Source organism: Macaca fascicularis, chromosome 12 (genome assembly GCF_037993035.2).
Source record: "Macaca fascicularis isolate 582-1 chromosome 12, T2T-MFA8v1.1".
Classification (NCBI taxonomy): domain Eukaryota; kingdom Metazoa; phylum Chordata; class Mammalia; order Primates; family Cercopithecidae; genus Macaca; species Macaca fascicularis.
The window spans coordinates 80,156,574-80,174,612 of NC_088386.1; the positions used below are offsets into that span (position 1 = coordinate 80,156,574).

At 32.9% G+C, this 18,039-nt stretch overlaps 1 protein-coding gene across 1 annotated transcript in view; it reads left to right on the forward strand.

Annotated features, from left to right (window-relative positions):
- The window catches only part of ZNF804A (zinc finger protein 804A), a 343,691-nt gene that overhangs the window by 1,626 nt on the left and 324,026 nt on the right, over window positions 1–18,039 (forward strand). The window lies entirely within an intron of this gene.

Genomic DNA, 18,039 nt, shown 5'->3' on the forward strand with positions numbered 1-18,039 from the left:
AAATATAGCATTCTTGATCGAATTTTCTTTTTGTATTTTAAAATATGTTTCTTTATGAATACAGAAAATATGCTGTGATGTGTTTTCCAAGAATGAAAAGTTCTCATCTAAAGTTTTACGTAAATTCTTGATGCATTTAATTTCATTCTTTTTACCTTGAATCTCTTGGCTAGTTGCTTTCAGTCTACTTAAGACTCTCAAAAGCAGGACTAGTTTGTTGCCTTTATTGTTGTTGTAGATGTGGTTGTTGGTTGTTGTTGACCAAAAGAAAGTGAAAATACTCTTCTGCAGTCTTCTTTAGTAGAGTACCACAAACAGCAGTAGCCAAAGTCTAAAGGAATTGTTGAAATAGTTCTGGCCCCACTTAGAGAAGTCAATTATGTAGGAACGTAAAATTTTGGGGAAAAAACTTTCAGTTTGAAGAAAGTACACACTGTTTTTTCAATTAAATTTCACTTACGGTAAAAGGCAAACTTAATGCACAAGTTTTCATTTCCATACTTGCAACCATGGTGTAGGTGATAAAGCTCACAGTGGGGTTTATAGAAAAAAAAAGTTATTTGCCATACCTCAACTTGTTAAAATTCTATAGGTCTTGATTCGCAAGTTAATCTTAGGTTCTAACAATGGTTGAATTTGCTTATGCTGATGTGTTTGTTGTGTGTTTGGAGTTGGTTCATTCTTTATGACTTATATTTACAAAAGGTAGGTTAAAGTCTAGATTTGCCATTGTAATCTTGTGAGTAAATTGGGTGCTAAAAAACAGCTATCTAAATGAGATGGATAAACCTAAATATAGACAAACATCAGAAAGAACAAACAAAGATAAAAAGGCTTTGAAATAACTCCATAATTATCTTAGTTATCATGAAAGAGACTTCAGACACTTCTGAGCTAGTCCTTCCAGATGATGTTAAAACTGCCCAAGTTTGTATTTCCTGTGTATGAGAGTTGCATTGACTGAAAAGAAGTAAATTTTCATATATGATGTGAATATATTTGAAACTACTTCTTTACAATATAATACATTAATCTATTATATGTGCTTTCTAGATGTCTTCTCATGAGTATAATTATGGAAAATGATGAGATTTATGCCTGTCTTTAAGTATAACAGAAAAGATTCTAGATCTGTTCATAAATTAATGATTTTAATTTTAAAAAGAACTGTCTATACTTAGCCCAAAATGATTCTTTATAGCACAGAGGATGCTGTGAGCACTTACATATATACTAAAACATACTGTCACTTAAAAATAGGAAACTGGATCTGAAACTTCTAAGAATTAGCAACTTCAATGAGAAATACAAACATCATCTTAAAAGGTATATATGGCACATTTATAAATTTTCAAGTAAGAATTTATGCTTATCATGGTTCTAGAGCTTAATTTTTTATTTTTTAAATTGACAGATAAACTTATCTGTGTTTATCGTGTACAATGATTTTAATCCCAGTTTTATGGAGTAATAATTATGATATCTTTCCTACTTTATTTTATATTTTATTTTAATATATTTGAATTTTGCCATTAGAAATCATCACATTTTTGTATTTTGAATTGCGTACCAAGTTCTAAGGATTTTGATAGCATGGCAAATGTTTTTTTCTTACTTCGGGGAAGTGCAACCCTTAAACATAAAATTACTCAGCGAAAAGGTACTTTGATTTCTCCAAGACCTTTTAGTTACTTTCTATCAATAGAACTTAATGGCTATTTGAGAAATTTTTAAATTCAAATTTAAAAAATAATTTTATAATCTCTGAAAAATTACAGGATTAATTTAAGATAGCCTGTAACTGTTAATACAGTCTTCTTTTATGAGTTAGATGTTACTTACAAAATAACCAGGGTACTTCATATTTTATTGCCAGTGATTAATTGCTTTAATCCTAAATCCAGAATGTAATCCTGCCATTCATATTGAGAAGATAGTCAAAATATATAGTCCCTTCTCTAGGTCATATCGTGTCACGCAAACATAGAGTTTTGGAAAATAACAACGTTCTTGAAGACTAAGCCTCTTGTTAATGTTGACCCTATTTATGAGCTTTTAAATATATTCCTTTTGCCAATTCTAATGAAAAATATGTAAATTTTCTTTTTGCAATGTCTTACAAGTAAAAAGAAAAGTCAATCTGTTTATCATGATTTCTGTTAAAAACTGTAACATATCTGTGATATAGCTTTAATTTCATGGAACAAGAAGTAAGTGAATATTTCATAGTTCTCCAGAATATTTCTGGATAAGTTATAGAGCTTAACAGAAATGAATAAAGTTTATCTTCCATCTAATCTCATTCTTTTTATTTAGATTTTCCCAATTAACCATTGTGTAAGCAATTGCTTACTGAATAAAGACATTTAGGTACATCTTTTTTTGCAGTTGATTTACAAAGTTTATTTGTCTTAATTATATAGTTAAATAAATACAGAATATTTCTGTATATTACATATTTAACATGGAATTTAAATATTCCTTTAATCACTTTAATATGTAATTTGGGATTTGTCTTGGGAAACTTGGAAATCATTACTAATTTGTTCATTACATTTTGTTAGTTGGTCAGCATTTTAGTATCTTATAATAACATTATATCTCTTTCACTGACTATGGAATTCAAAAGAATCAGTGATGGTTTTGAGGTCATACAGGGAGTCAATATTATCAAGCAGATTTCCTGACTCCAGACATATTTCCTTTATAATTTATATGCCAAATTATGGAATCTCTAGGGATCATTATGATAATATGACTAAGAGATGGTATTGTGCTATCTGTTTGGTTGAAGGCACTTTATTTTTCCAATTATCTCCAGATATGGATAAATAGTGCCAGAGTCATAGAATAATTTGTTTAAATTTGTTTTACTACTCATCCTCCATATGCAAATATCACTCATTTCTGTCGGGCCTAAAGGCCTTCTTTCTGTAGGCTGCCCTCCATTTCTAATATATGAAATTCTACATTCGGCAAGAAAAGAAATGTTAATTTACTAATCGGTTCACAAAATATTTGTTATTTAGTTCATTCAAATTTATTGAGGTGCCTCAATTACAAAGCACTGTTCTAGGCACCATAGGCTCTGTATTATGCACTAAATAATACATGCTAAGAAGCATTTTGGGCTGCTCTTGTTCACTTTGAATCTGTTGAAAAAATATTCACATCTTTTGACATGTTTGTAGGTTTCTTGTCACTCAGGACGTTGTGATGTGTGTTAATTTTGAAAAACCTGAAAAAATTCTGTTATTTCCCTTGTGTATGTAGGAACTCACTAAAATTAGGCAGGCTTTTGAAACACTATTTGGCCTTTTGTTTTAGTTTTCATTATTGAATATAACTTACTTTTCATATAATTCCCTTGAACATTTTCTAAATCTCTTGGGAAATGTAATTTAAAAGACTTCTCATCGAAACCCATTTAGGTGACGCTGAAATGTAATTTAAAAGACTTCTCATCGAAACCCATTTAGGTGACGCTTTAAGAGTATGCATGTAAGACTGAAGAGATCAACTGGTGAATAGGTGCTGTTGGAAAAGTTATTATTTTTTAGGTTAATGTCCTCAAGAGAGCTCAGGGGTGAGGGTGGATTAGGGTGAGATCTTAATATATCTTCAGACTTTCCCACTTTATAAACTTCTTCACACAAGCAGTCCAATTATATATTCTTCCAAATTTCATTTAAACTCTTATGTATTCAATATTGAAGACCATCTTGTGTCTCAATTTTCTGAACTTAAGGTGTCATATATTCTTGCTCTGTTGGTTTTGAATTCTAGTGAAACTTTTACTACATGTCCTTTTTCAGAACACATTATTCTAGTAAGGAAAATAACTGATATTTGAATTATTGTTATAACACAAACATGTAAGCACTATTTTAAGGCAAATGTCAAATAATATTCATGATTACCACACACTTTTGTTAATTCATTAAATATTGAGTTATTTTAGATAACTGAAATTTGGATAGCGACGTAATGTCTTGACTTCTCACTTCTGCACCAATAGTTTCAGGTTATCGATGACTGCAATTACATTTTTAATGAAAATACAGATCAGCGAGAATTTCAGGGATGGCCTAGTCCAGAGGTTTAATGGAGTTATATTCAGGGCCAAATTCAGGCTGCCAAATTAGTTTGTTCAGTATGCACAGTGTTTTAAAATACTTGGATTGAAATGTAGTTGGAAGAAGACGCTTCTCCGTTTTCCACTGTCTACACTACATTCTCTTGCTATGTAGGCTATTCAGTTGCTTACGTGACTTTCCTGACCATTGAAGGCACTTCAGTTTTCCATACCTTGCTTAGTTCAAGGACCGAAGTTTACCTATGTGAAGATAGAAGTATTTCTGTCGTTATATTTTCTTCTGTAGTAACTGTTTGGCATATATTGGTTGAAGTGAATTAACAGTATTCTCCAGGTCAAATATCTAGGATCTCTATCATAATAAGAAATATACAGGGATTTCAGAGTGATCAATTTTTGCATTTTAAAATTGCAAACTTTTACTTAGGCTACTGGTATTTTGCTGTTGTTTTTGACCTCAAAACATTAATTTAGAATTTAATTTTATGCTTTAATATATACTTAAATAAACATGTTACATTTATATACCATATTTGGGAAATGGTTTGTTAAAAGTATTATACATAGTGTAAATCATATGTAAATAATTGTGCTAATGATGCAGCGTTGAAATAATTTCCTATCGTGCCCGTTTAACTGAGATAGTACTGTTGAAGGGACTTGCTGTTAGGAGTTTAGTAATCCTTTCGAAAAAAGATAACAGTCATAATCTATGGTGTGCTGCAACAAATATTTATGAAGAAATTACTTATATTTGTTTATCACATTTTTATATTGCTAACCACAATAATAAATATAATTGTGTTAGTTTCTCTTTCTGAAAATTTTAACCTAAACCATTTGATCTGTTTTATCTCATTCTAAATTATCTACTGTATCTGAGAAAATGTTACAATACATAGTAGGCCCTTCATATCCGTGGATTCTCATTCATGAATTCAACCACTGTGGATACTTTGAGTATCTCAAATACTCAAAAAAGAAAAAAAGCACATTGTATTTGTACTTAACATGTACAAACATTTTTTTTTCTTGCCATTATTCCCTAAATAATACAATATAACAACAGTTTACATAGCATTTACATTTTACTGGGCATTAGAAATAATCTAATCTCCAGATAATTTAAAGAATAAGGGACGATGTGCATAGACTATATGTAAATACTATACCATTTATGTAAGGGACCTGAGAATCTGTGAATTTTGATATATATCCTAGGGGGATCTTAGACCCACTTCCCCATGGATATGCAGAGATAACTGTATACTGTATTATGATAGTGTCTTCAAGTAGCCATGATTCATTATTTTTATAAACATATTACAGTACACTTTCTATTACAATATAAGATTAAGAGGAGTAATAAATAATTAAAAATCAGTCGTGGTTGTCAAAGTAAACAAAGTCCATTACCTGAGGTATTACTCTGAATTCTTTCATAATGGTTTGGCACCACTGGAAGAAAGTTACATACTTTTCTACCTGTAAGTACATTTAATATACTGATTGTTTATGATGTCAATGCTGTGCTCAAATTATAAGAAAACATTTTTTCTTAAATAGTATTTGAAAAATTACGTGTATTAAACATGATGGCTAGTTTTATGTGTCACCTGGAATAGTAGCGTATTGGTCCATTCTCACACTGCTATAAAGATAGTACCCGAGACCAGGTAATTTATAAAGAAAAGAGGTTTCATTGACTCACATTTCCACATGGCCTTAGAAAATTTACAATCGTGGTGGATGGTGAGGGAGAAGCAAGGACCTTCTTCCCTTGGTGGTAGGAGAGAGAAGTGCAAACAGGGGAAATGCCAAACGCTTATAAAATTATCAGTTCTAGTGAGAGCTCACTTACTATCCCAAGAACAGCACAGGGGAAACTGCCCCTATGATCCAGTCACTTCCCTCCCTCAGCACCTGAGGATTACAATTCAAGATGAGATTTGGGTGGGGACACAGAGCCAAGTTATATCATGTAGCCAGTTATTTAATCAAATTCTAATGTAGGTATTGCTGTGAAGGTATTTTGTAGATACACTTAATGTCTACAACCAGTTGATTTTAAGTAAAGGAGATTACTCTTGAGGATGTGGTTTAGCCTGATAACCAGTTGAAAAAAATCTAAGAGCAAAACTGAGGTTTTCTGGAGAAGAAATTCTACCTGAAAACTTCTGTAGCAACTCCTACTTGAGTTTCCAGCCTGCAGGCACTGCCTTCACATTTAAGATTTACCAGCTCCTACAATCACTGAGTCAGTTTGTTAAAATAAATCATATGTGCATCTACACACACACACACACACACACATCATATTGTTCTTATGTGTCTGGAGAACCTTAACCCTTAACTGATACAGTGAAAATCAGTTTATAATGTTTCTTTTATAATGAGCTAACTAAATGTTTGAAATGTAAATTCCATTTGGATTTAATAGGAAATCGATGCATTAATGTTGATAACTATATAGGTTTAAAATTGATAGACCTGATTGTGGAATTTTTCTGCTATTTTATATACAGGTTTACAGTAACTTTATCTGAAGTGTTTGTCTGGATTACAATTTCTCTCTCTCAATCAACACACCTCAAGCATCTAAAACAACCTCTATGTAAAATGGAGTTATTCTTATCTGTTCAACCCCAACAGCTTACTACAAATGTTTATTGTACTTGAAGAAAGTCAAGCTCTTTCTGTATTAGATAAAATATTGTATTAGTCTGTTCTCGTGCTGCTATAAGGATGTAACTGAGACTAGGCAATTACAAAGGAAAAAGGTTTAATTGACTCACAGTTCTGCATGTCTGCGGAGGCCTCAGGAAACTTACAATCACGGCAGGAGGGGAAGCAAACACACCCTTCTTCACATGGTGCTGGGAAGGAGAAGTGCCGAGCGAAGGGAGAGAAAAGCCACTTATAAAACGATCAGATCTCATGAGAACTCACTATTATGAGAACAGCATGAGGGTAACTGCCCCCATGATTCAGTTTCCTCCCACCAGGTCCCCTCCCGTTCCACCTCCATGACATGTGGTGATTATGGGAACTACAATTCAAGATGAGATTTGGGTGGGGATACAGCCAAACAATATCAAATATATCTTTTAAAGTTAATTTCAAAAGTTTATACTTTGTTAGCCTGAATTTAAGCAAATGAGCTTTAAATTGAGGTTATGTAAAATGAAGGACGTTCATTTTACAAAACAAAAATTTCTTCATGAAATGTACAAAATATGTACAGAGTTATATCAATGTCCACCAGCCAGAGATACCAGGACATAACTCTAGTTGAATCACGTTAGGAACATTGGTATTTGTTGAAATGAGGTTAAATGCACACCATGGAGAACCTTGATGCATCTCTTGAAGAGAGTATAAGGGGTAGTTCTTTAGGATTTGGGATTGTGCAAGGTGTATTTTCTGGAGAGTTTACTAAAACATTTTTAAATTCTGGATTGGATACTGTGATAAATAAAAGACAATTCTATATTGGGTATCTTAGGACTTTCTATCTAGGAGCAAAGAGAAACAAAGTGGGGTAGGGCTGTAATTGGTGAAAAAGAAGCTTTCCTCATAATGACTGGCAGAGGGAGATGCTGGGTAACAAAAACAGTGTTTTTGGTAATGTATATGCTCAAATGTGATTGTGGAGTGGACTTGTTATTGTTAAGCTTCATCACAGTCATAGGGTGACCTTGTTTGATATTCGTGTATCATGAAACTCCTTATATTTGACAAGAGAATATCATGCCTCACTCTTAGATCCAGACAAGCTCCTACCCATCAGTTCTTGAGAGCTGCTTTTTCCTTTCTCAGATATGACCATAAGATAGATGGTTGCAAAAGGGAGGGAAGGAGGACAAGCTGATAAGAGAGATTATTTCAGGGACATGAGATCCAAAGCTGAGAACTTTTAGGAATGAGTTAGGTGTCAAGATAGAGCAAAGAGGGCTTGTGCCACTTATTACCACACTAGTATAAGGAGTTTGGAGATAAAACATCCACCTCTGGAGACAGATATAGGGTAAATAGTGTTTTCGGGAGAAACAGGCTTCACTTAAAACAAACAAACAAACAAAAAAATAGTTTAACTTCAGTGAAAAGTTTGAATCTACAGAATTTTTTTGATAACAGACACTTATGAATTCAAGTAAAACATAGTCCAAGAGTTTTAGGATACGTAGAAATATAGACATTTGTGTCAGAAAAGAGGATGTAACCTAGCCATATGGAGAATAAAGTTCAGGTAATGAGGAAGAGTTTGGGAGTTCTTGAACAATGTCACTGGAGACACAGAGTAGGATAAAATTGGTTCTGACAATCATACTATTGGTAGTAGCAGCAGTGGAGTGGTGGAGGGAAACAGAGGTAGGACTGTATGGGCAGCACTCAGAATTTTGAGACTCACCATTGACTACTGCTGTGACTCTGAATAATGCATGACCCTTTCTCTGAGCTTCAGAGTTCTCTCCTGACTCCTGCTGAAGTGTTCTGACAGAGGGGCATGGTTACTCCTAGTGCACAGAATTTCTCCCAGATTTGACCACAACGAGTTAAAATTATTAACAACAATTCAAAAATTAACTCTTTGCCTTTGATTGGGCTTCCATAACAAATTAATATAGACTGGGTGGCTTAAACAACAGATACTTATTTCTCATAATTCTGGAGTCTGGGAAGTCCTAGATCAAGTTCCTAGCTGATTCCATGTCTGGCGAGGACCTTCTTCCTGGTTTGCATGTGGCTGTCTTCTCATAGCATTCTCACATGATGGAGGACAGAGAGGGAGATTAGTTATTGTGTCTCTTCTTATGAGGGAAGAAATCGCACACACGAAGGTTCCACCCCCATGACCCAATGATCTCCCAAAGGCTTCATCTTCTAATACCATCACATTGGAAGTTAGGATTTCAGCATATGCATTTTGGGGGATACAGAAGTCCCATTCATAGCACCCATCTATATTGTCTTGTGTGTGCCCCTCAGACAGGAAACACCTAAAGAATGAAAAGTAGAGGGTTATTGTTTGAATATGTCCCCCAGAAGCTCATGTTTTGTAAAAACTTCATCCCCACTGCAGCAGTGTTGATAGGTGGGACATTTGGGAGATGATTGGGTCATAAGAGCTCTGCCCTCATGAATGAAGTAATTCGTTCATAGGTTGATAGATTAATGGTCTGTCTGGGGGGGGGTGTTTATTATTTTAAAAAATGGATCTGTTATAAAAATCAATTTGGCTGTTACTCGTAAGTCCACTTGCAATGTGATGCCCTGTGCTGCCTCTGGACTCTGCAGAGAGTCCCCACCAGTAAGAAGCTTGTCACCAGATGCAGTCCAAACCCTTTACCTTTGATGTTCCAGCCTTGACAACTGTAAAAAACAACTTTTTAAATGTATTGTCCAGTCTCAAGTATTCTTTTATAGCAACAGAAAACAGACTAAGACATCAGAGTGAGTAAGTTTTGTTGCAAAGACTTTAGAAAAAGCCTGAAACTCTGGGAATTGCCAAAGACTTTTAGATTGGTTATGGAAAGCAGAATATTTGAAGTCAGTAAGTTAATAGGAAGGAAGTGAGACTAGTTGCAGAAAAGGAATGGATTTAATGAGAAGTGTGTAGTGATTTTTTTTTTTACAACTGGTCAAGAACAAAAAGATGGAATTATATGTAGATTCTGTCTTTGCTTAGTAAAAATGTCTCAAGTGGCATAATCTAGTGACTCCCAAGAAAGCATCAATGGAAACACTGTAAAATTACATTTGTGTTACCTCCTTAAAAAGGTTATATTAGCAAAATACCATTCCTTGGTGAAGACATTCAATGTCTGTACATTTATAGTTGAGAAGAAAATGACTATTTTTACTCCAGAATTGTGTTCTTGCACCCAATTTAGCAAGAAAGTCTACTACAACCAGTCACTTGTATTATGACCTGGGTAGCGTTCACCTCTCTCCCTGTCAGTTATGTTATCTTTAGATAAAGGATATGATAATAAAATTAACTATGTATGGATTTACATAATTTGGACACTATTGCTATTGAACCATGCCCACATTTCCTTATTTTCTCAGTGTCTTAGTCTATTTGAGCTGTTATAAGAAAATACCACTGATTGACTGGCTTACATAGAACAGAAATGTATTTCTCACAGTTCTAGAGGCTGGGAATTCCAAGATTAAGGTACCAATTTTGTGTCTGGTGAATCAGACTTCTTCCTATATTGGGGAAGTGGGCAAAGGAATTCTCTAGGCCTCTTTTATAAGGGCGCTAATCTGTTATGAGGGTGGGGTTCTCATGACCTAATTACCTTCCAAAGTCCTCATCTCTGATGCCATCACATTGGGGCTTAGAATTTCAACATATACTTTTTTTGGGGGTGGCGGCAAACATTTAGAACATAGCTCTTAGCTTACCTGTGGCATTTCTTACATATTTATGCATATCCCGAGAATGCATAAAATCTTAAATATGTGCTGAACCCTAAATATTTTAGATTATGAAGACATGAAAATCATAAGGAAACCCTCAGATATCAGTCATTGCCATGACTCATAAAGTTCATGGAACAATGGGAAGCTTGTTTTTTTGGGAAACTTAGAAATTCTTTTAATTCTCTTCAATAATAATTTTAATAGCTATGATTCCCTTGCAATGTCTTCTAAGATTACTGAAGTTCTGATGCTACAAAATTAATATTTACACTAGGGGGCGACATAACATTTCCTCTTCTTTTCGAAAAGATAGGCATAGTAATCAACCATAGATTAGTAACATTGTCAAATATACTTATCACAATTTTATTAGGAAAGAGTCACTTTAAATTTTATTAGCCAGAAAGTCAATATAAGAAGGCAACATGGGGGTGATGCGTTTGCTGTGTACTTTGTTTGTATACTTCACTTAGTGATTATTTTTGGCCATTATCTATTTCAGTCACATGTGATACATGGAGAAGATATTGCTGACATAGAGTTGATGACCAATTGTATCTTTCTTAGATGTCACTCCTGGCTGTAAAAGTATCAGTCTTCCTATTGAAGCGGATGTTTTTAGGGTTTTTTTTAGTTTCTTAAACCTTTTATGATTCTTAATACCTAATTTGCTTTAATGTCATAGCTAATTAATCATTACATTTGATTGAAATGTTCATGGAGTACATTATTAACCAAAATAAAGGTTGACTGTGATGATAGTTACTTGCTGAAAGAATATCTAAAATATGAAATAATATGTGAACCTTTGAAAACTATTTCTTATTTTCATGATTGCCATAAGTGATATATAAATAGAAAACAAAGTTGAAAAATATCTGAGATCCAAATTTTCAAACTTTATTAAAATTTAATGAAATTTTCTTCATAACAATTGGTATTATATTTCTAGGGAAAGAGTACAGATTGTATAAAATTATACAAACTTTTCTGTTTGTATTACCAATCACTGGGAAATTATTGGTTCAACATGAAAGATGTAATTTTTTTTTTTTTTTTTGAGACGGAGTCTTGCTCTTGTCGCCCAGGCTGGTGTGCAGTGGTGTGATCTTGGCTCACTGCAACCTCTGCCTCTTGGGTTCGAGCAGTTCTCCTGCCTCAGCTGAGTAGCTGGGATTACAGACTCCCACAACCAAGCCCGGCTAATTTTCGTATTTTTAGTAGAGACAGGGTTTCTCCATGTTGGTCAGGCTGGTCTTGAACTCCTGACCTCAGGTGATCTGCCCACCTCAGCCTCCCAAAGGATGTAATTTTTATGGATGAGGACTGAAAGGAGTTGATGTTATGATACATACTGCTACTCAAAAACACACAAAGCTATTTCACAGGTAGACTGATAGTAATAGAATTTCAGATGGAGTTTATCACTTATTGCTGTGCTGAAGAGCCACATTGAAGACAATCTATTTCCATATTATTCCACAGTAAAGGGTTAAGTAAATAATAATAAATCAAAACTAAATGGATCTTCGTGCAGCAGCTAGCATTATATAAGCTCAATTTGATTAAATAAGAAACATTTGGAGACTGAGGATATTGTTGTTTCCTTATAATGTTAAATTGCCTTAATTAAAACACTATACCGCAATTTAACTCACATATGATATTGTATGAACAAGTATTTGCCTTTCAGGCATCAAACACTCCAACTATTTTGACTCATTAGCAAGGTGCTGATATAATTCTATGAAGTATAGAAACTGTGTAGAGAATGAGACATTCTCCTCTTTTCTCTTAGAACCCTTCATAAAATAAGTCTCTAAATGTTTCTTACTTAATCAATCACCATGGAATACTATGCAGCCCTAAAAAAGGATGAGTTCATGTCCTTTGCAGGGATATGGATGAAGCTGGAAATCATCTAACGTAGGTGACGGGTTGATGGGTGCAGCAAACCACCATGTCACATGTATACCTATGTAACACAACTGCACATTCTGCACATGTATCCCGGAACTTAAGTTATAATAATAAAAAAAGAATAATTGGGTGATGGTACATCCAGGTTTGCCAAAGATAGTCCCAGTTTATGCTGTTGTCCTGGCATTATTAATAATGGCACTGCCTTTAACTCTCACAATTAACTTGAATGATAACTTATATGGTCACCCTGCTGGAAAAAAAAATTACCACAGTAACAGAAACCTACTTGAAGTGATGCCTCTTTTTCTATTCTGGCTTGAATTCTGCATTCTTTGAGGATATGTAGACTCATGACAGAATCCTATCTACAGATGATGTATTTCATATTATTTTTGGCTTTTTTTTTTTTTTTTTTTTTTTTTTTTTAACAATCTCAAGCCCAATAATAGGCAGTGATATAAGGAATGTAGTTCCTTTCTCCCCACTTTCTGGCAAGTTAAGTTTAGCCACCTGATACAAGAAGGGACATTCAGAGGTAGGATGGCACAAGACACAGGGTCCACTGGAGATCACTGGAAGCAGCTGCAGCAGAGCTACGAGAAGAGAGTCCCAGCGAATGTTCAGTCACCACACACTAACACCATCAGTGAAATGTTCCTGGGCCTGAAGAGCCAGCTGTGTTGTTCCTAGCTGACTATTTAAGTGACAGAACTTGGCTCAAGCATTGACAGTTTTGGTTCCTCAATAAGCCTGATTCAACAGGGTCACCTTTGAATCTGTCCTCCACCTTTCCAATAAACCTATTTTATGCATCATTCAAAGAGTTAATTTTTTTTTTTTCTGAGAAACATGACTAGATTTGGGAAAAATACAGTATTTTATTTTATTTTATTTTATTTCAATATTTTCTGGGTTTTCCAGAGTTTTCATGTGTTTCACACCTTCCTTTGCTTCCCACCATTCCCCTTTCCATTTGGAACCAGAGAGACCTGAGTTTGAATTCTAGCTGTGTAACCTGAGCCAGTTATTTAACCTCTTTTTTGTTTCTGTTTCTTTGTCCGTAAATAGCAAAAACTACAATTAATTTTAGTCCCTGCTGTACACCAAATGTTATCTTGAATATATTATACATATTATATGTAATTACTACTGAAATACTCTAAGATGCATATGTGTGAATGGCATTGTTGTAAAGATTAAACAATATAAGGGAAGTGTCATTTTCAGTGTCTGGCATATAATAAAAGCTATTATTTTTACAATTATTGCCATCTTATAGAAGAGTTATTGTTCTTCCCTTCCAAAGCTAGTAAATGGACGTGTGCTTTTCAGACAGAGCATAAGAGCTGCCAAATAAATAGGGAATAGGTGCTTTAGGGAGTCCAGGGAAATAAAGGTCAGGGAATTGTTCATAAAATTTAGTGTCTATATATAGCCTATAAGTAGATTCCGTAGTTTATTCTATGCAGGAAAATAAAGTTCTATGGGGCACAGATTCCAAAAATAATTGGTCATAAATATCACCTGAAAGTTTAGAAAATGTAACATCTTGGACCTCATTTCATAGGTACTAAATCTTAATATCTGTGGGTATGGTGCAGGAATCTAGCTTTCCTAAGTGCCCCCAGATGACTCTTGCTGTTATAGGATAAAATACATGTGGTTTGGCTTCAATGAACTTGTTCCTGAAGAATGTTTGGATGTCACACATTCATATTTAGTATGAGAGATGAGGCCCTCCCCTCATCATTTTCTTAGGTTCTCTTTTCTCCACACCTTACCCTCTCACCACCTACAATAAATCTTTTAGAAAATTAGCTATACATTTGTTTCATTATAAAAAACAGAGAAGATAAATTTTAAAAACTTGAAAAAATTGTAGTTATAATATAGTTAAAGGACATAACTTTAAAATTTAATAAAATCTAACATCTACAGAATGGGTGGAAATGTAAGACTGTACTTTGTAAGCAGAATAAATCTAGTTCCAGGTTAAGCTTCACGAGAAAATTTAGTTAACTTGGCCAATTTCCTTTTCAACAGTGCTTTAATGTCTTAGTTTATGCAGAAATTAGGGTATAATAATGCATTCATAGTATTCAGTAATTTTCAGTGTATGCTGTTTTTAAAAACTGTGATGTTGAATAACAAAGCAAATGATTGAGACAATAAATTTGTTTAAACATCATGTAATTTGAAAAATGAAAAGATATAAAAGTAAATAGCTTTATGAACAGCAGAATAAATCCATGGTGTTTTTATAGAAAGTATATCTAAGATTTAAAAATTGAGAGCCTGAATTTATAAATGAAATAACTTATACCAATTATTTTATTTTAAAATGCAGTATAAGTACTCTTAAGTCATTTTTGGATATATGGAACTTTCATCATTGTTTAGAATTTTTACTTATATTGTGAATATGATGTCTTAGGAATCAATTCTACTTTAATAGTTGTGTGGTTAAGTCAATTATTTAATATAGTTTTATAAATATTCTAAATGCCTTTTATTAATCTTCTCTAAATCGTATTTTCAAATCATTAAAACAAATCCACAGACTTTAAATTAATTTCTCACATATTGAGCACTTATTCTTTGTTAGGTCCATTGATAAAAATTTACATAAAATATGTCAAACATTGCAGCAACTATTTAATTTGATATTATTATAATTGCCATTTTACAAATGAGAAAACTTAGTGTTTAGAGGTTACATCTTATCCAATGTCATCTATTTTGTCTTTAATTTATACATGTGTTGTGGACACTACAGAATGGACAAGAATACTAAGACTTTAACATATGTGTGTTTATATTTAGTCCATTGTGTTTAGTTTATCTTACAAGTAATAAATAATATGCATTCTCATATCCTAGAAAATATGGCTATGCCCAGTTATTGAGATTAGAATTCAGAAACACATTTATAAATCATTCAATGTTGCCTCCAAATATCATGGTTTAATTTGCAAAAATAATTTGCTCTTTCATTTATTTTTCTATTTTTGGTATAAACATCTGGATACTTAATTAAAATTGGCATTATTGCCTATTTATTAACTTACCAAAAAAGTTTTTAAGAAGGACATTTTCTGGTTTGTTTTTCTCCTTATTACAGGTAATTCAGCAGAAGCCAATCAATTAGGTTATATAAGCACGAAGTAGCGTGTTTCGTGTACATTATATATTGCACCAACATAGGAAAAAAGATTATTTAGTAACAGATATGATTTTAGTAAAATTCAGGTGTTAAAATATTTTTCTAGTACAGTTAGGTTTCCATATCCACAAGTTTCACAGGGCCTACCATGGAACGTTAGCATCCTCGGATTTTGGTATCGCTGGGATTCCTGGAACCAAACCCCCTGTAAACCTAGGGACGACTGTATCAATCCATGTTGCAGTTTTCCCTCAGCTTTTAAAAATTCCTAGTTCTGAAACCTTCTATTTACTATTAAGATTAATAAAAGTTCTCACATTAAATAAAGAATTATTTGCAAGCTGTTTATACCTGGAAGTGCACCACCATTTTCTGGAATATATTATTGGTTCTTCCATTTGAAGGAATAAGATAAGCAAAGCTGCCCATTTCCTAATCACTGGGCTTTGCAGTACACATTTATAGAGATTGGCTTTCAGCTAAGACAGTTCATAATGTGTAGGTTATGCTTCCATCTTTTTCAGAAACTATTTTGAGGGAGAGTATAAGAAGATAAAAAGATCGGGGGGCTTTTAATATATTTTTTGGTAAGATGCTGATGCATCTAAACTTATTTTCTACTAATTGCTGGCTTTGCTGCAGGCAATGAGAGCAGGGAGGAGAAAAACACCTTGTGAAGTGTGAATAAAAAGTAATCAGGAGGGAGCCTTTGAGCAGACATTTGGTGTGATTTGTAAAGAGGTTTCTTATTCTTTCTGTCTTCATTAATTTGTTCCAACACCAAATTTATGTATAAAAATATATAGTGATAAACATAGATTTATTCATGTATATATGCATATATAATCTGATCAAAATAACAACTGTAATGTAGTTAGAAGTTTTTATTTAAAAATAGAACACATACATATTGTTTGTGTGTTTTTTTAAGGTTATTGTATAGTCTATAGTGCTTCAAGCTATATGAATAGAATTGCATCATTTTAAGGGTCTTTATGTTGAGAAAATATTGTAGTAACTTTGGAAGTGGAGAAGAAAGGAAGTCAACATTCTTAATGGCAATAAAGGAAGCTAGAAACAATTACTGTATGGCTAAGAATAAAATTAACGATAAATATCCTTCAAATAGAAGTTCGCAAGTTAATATCATGCCTCTATATCACATTTCTTCTAAGTTAGTATTTTTATGTAAATATGTTTATAATAAAAAACATGATTTTAAAGCAGGTAGGTACCATTATCACCTCCGTTTTATGAATGAACAACTCTAAGTATCTAGCCAGAGGTTATACATACTTATGAGTGATTCAGAGTAATTTTAACTTAGGTTGTGATCTCATCACAACCACAATAAATGATAATTATTTATCACAATTCTTATAATAATGATAGACTATAAACATATTTTACAAAGAATAAATATAGCAGAGAAGTCAGTTAATTATGTGATGCAAACTTAATAAATTATTTGCAAAAAATGTGTTTCACATTATACCCTTAAAAACAATTTATGATTAAATCTATAGGTAAAAAATACATCCAATTATAAATCAAATATACATTTCTCAAAATAAGTGTGTGAACATCCCTAGGGAAGTATATTTTCTAGCTTCTTAAGTCTTTATTTTATATCACAAAATTACATATGAATATCAGATTATGAATAATATGATAAACACTTATTTCACTGATTTAAAATATAAACCATTAAAGAAAGTTTGTATGGAAACATTTGAAAAATGTAAAGTAATCACATTTAATGATAGGTTATTGAGCTCTAGCTTATAAATCTCTCTGATCTGTTTTGTGTACCAAATACTGCATTATAATTTTCTAACATTCCTTCATGCAAATCAAAAGAAACAGATAGTGTGACAAAGATTCCTGCAAATAAGACTTAAAATATATTGCTTAATTTTCTGCTAAAAAAATTGCTAGTTCTACAAATTGGTTCATAAAAGGAAGAAGTGTCTAAGCAATAATTTTCACCAAGAGGCAGGCTATCTGTGAAAATAAGGTTGTGTTTTTGACATTAGATTGGAATCTAAGTGATTTGATTTTTATTTTAGCAACTATGCCTCATTAAAAATTGGCAAAATGAACTCATCTATTTATTCATCAGAATGAATTAAACAGGGTAATAACAGAATATGATGAGTCTCCCTTTCTGAAACCTCTGGTAATTTCTTAGTCATCAGGGTATGGAATCACACATATTATTTTTGCTTGAGCCTGTAGAAAGTCATTTTCAAGGAGAGTATAATATTACAATAAGTGGAAAAACACAGGAAGAGAGAATTTCATATAGGAGACAAAAAATTGTAAATAAAATAGACGTAGTAAATATTTGGTATAGAAGTGTCACAATTATTGGTAGATAAAATGTGTAGTAATTATTTGATTGATTTCATTAGTTGTAAATGTA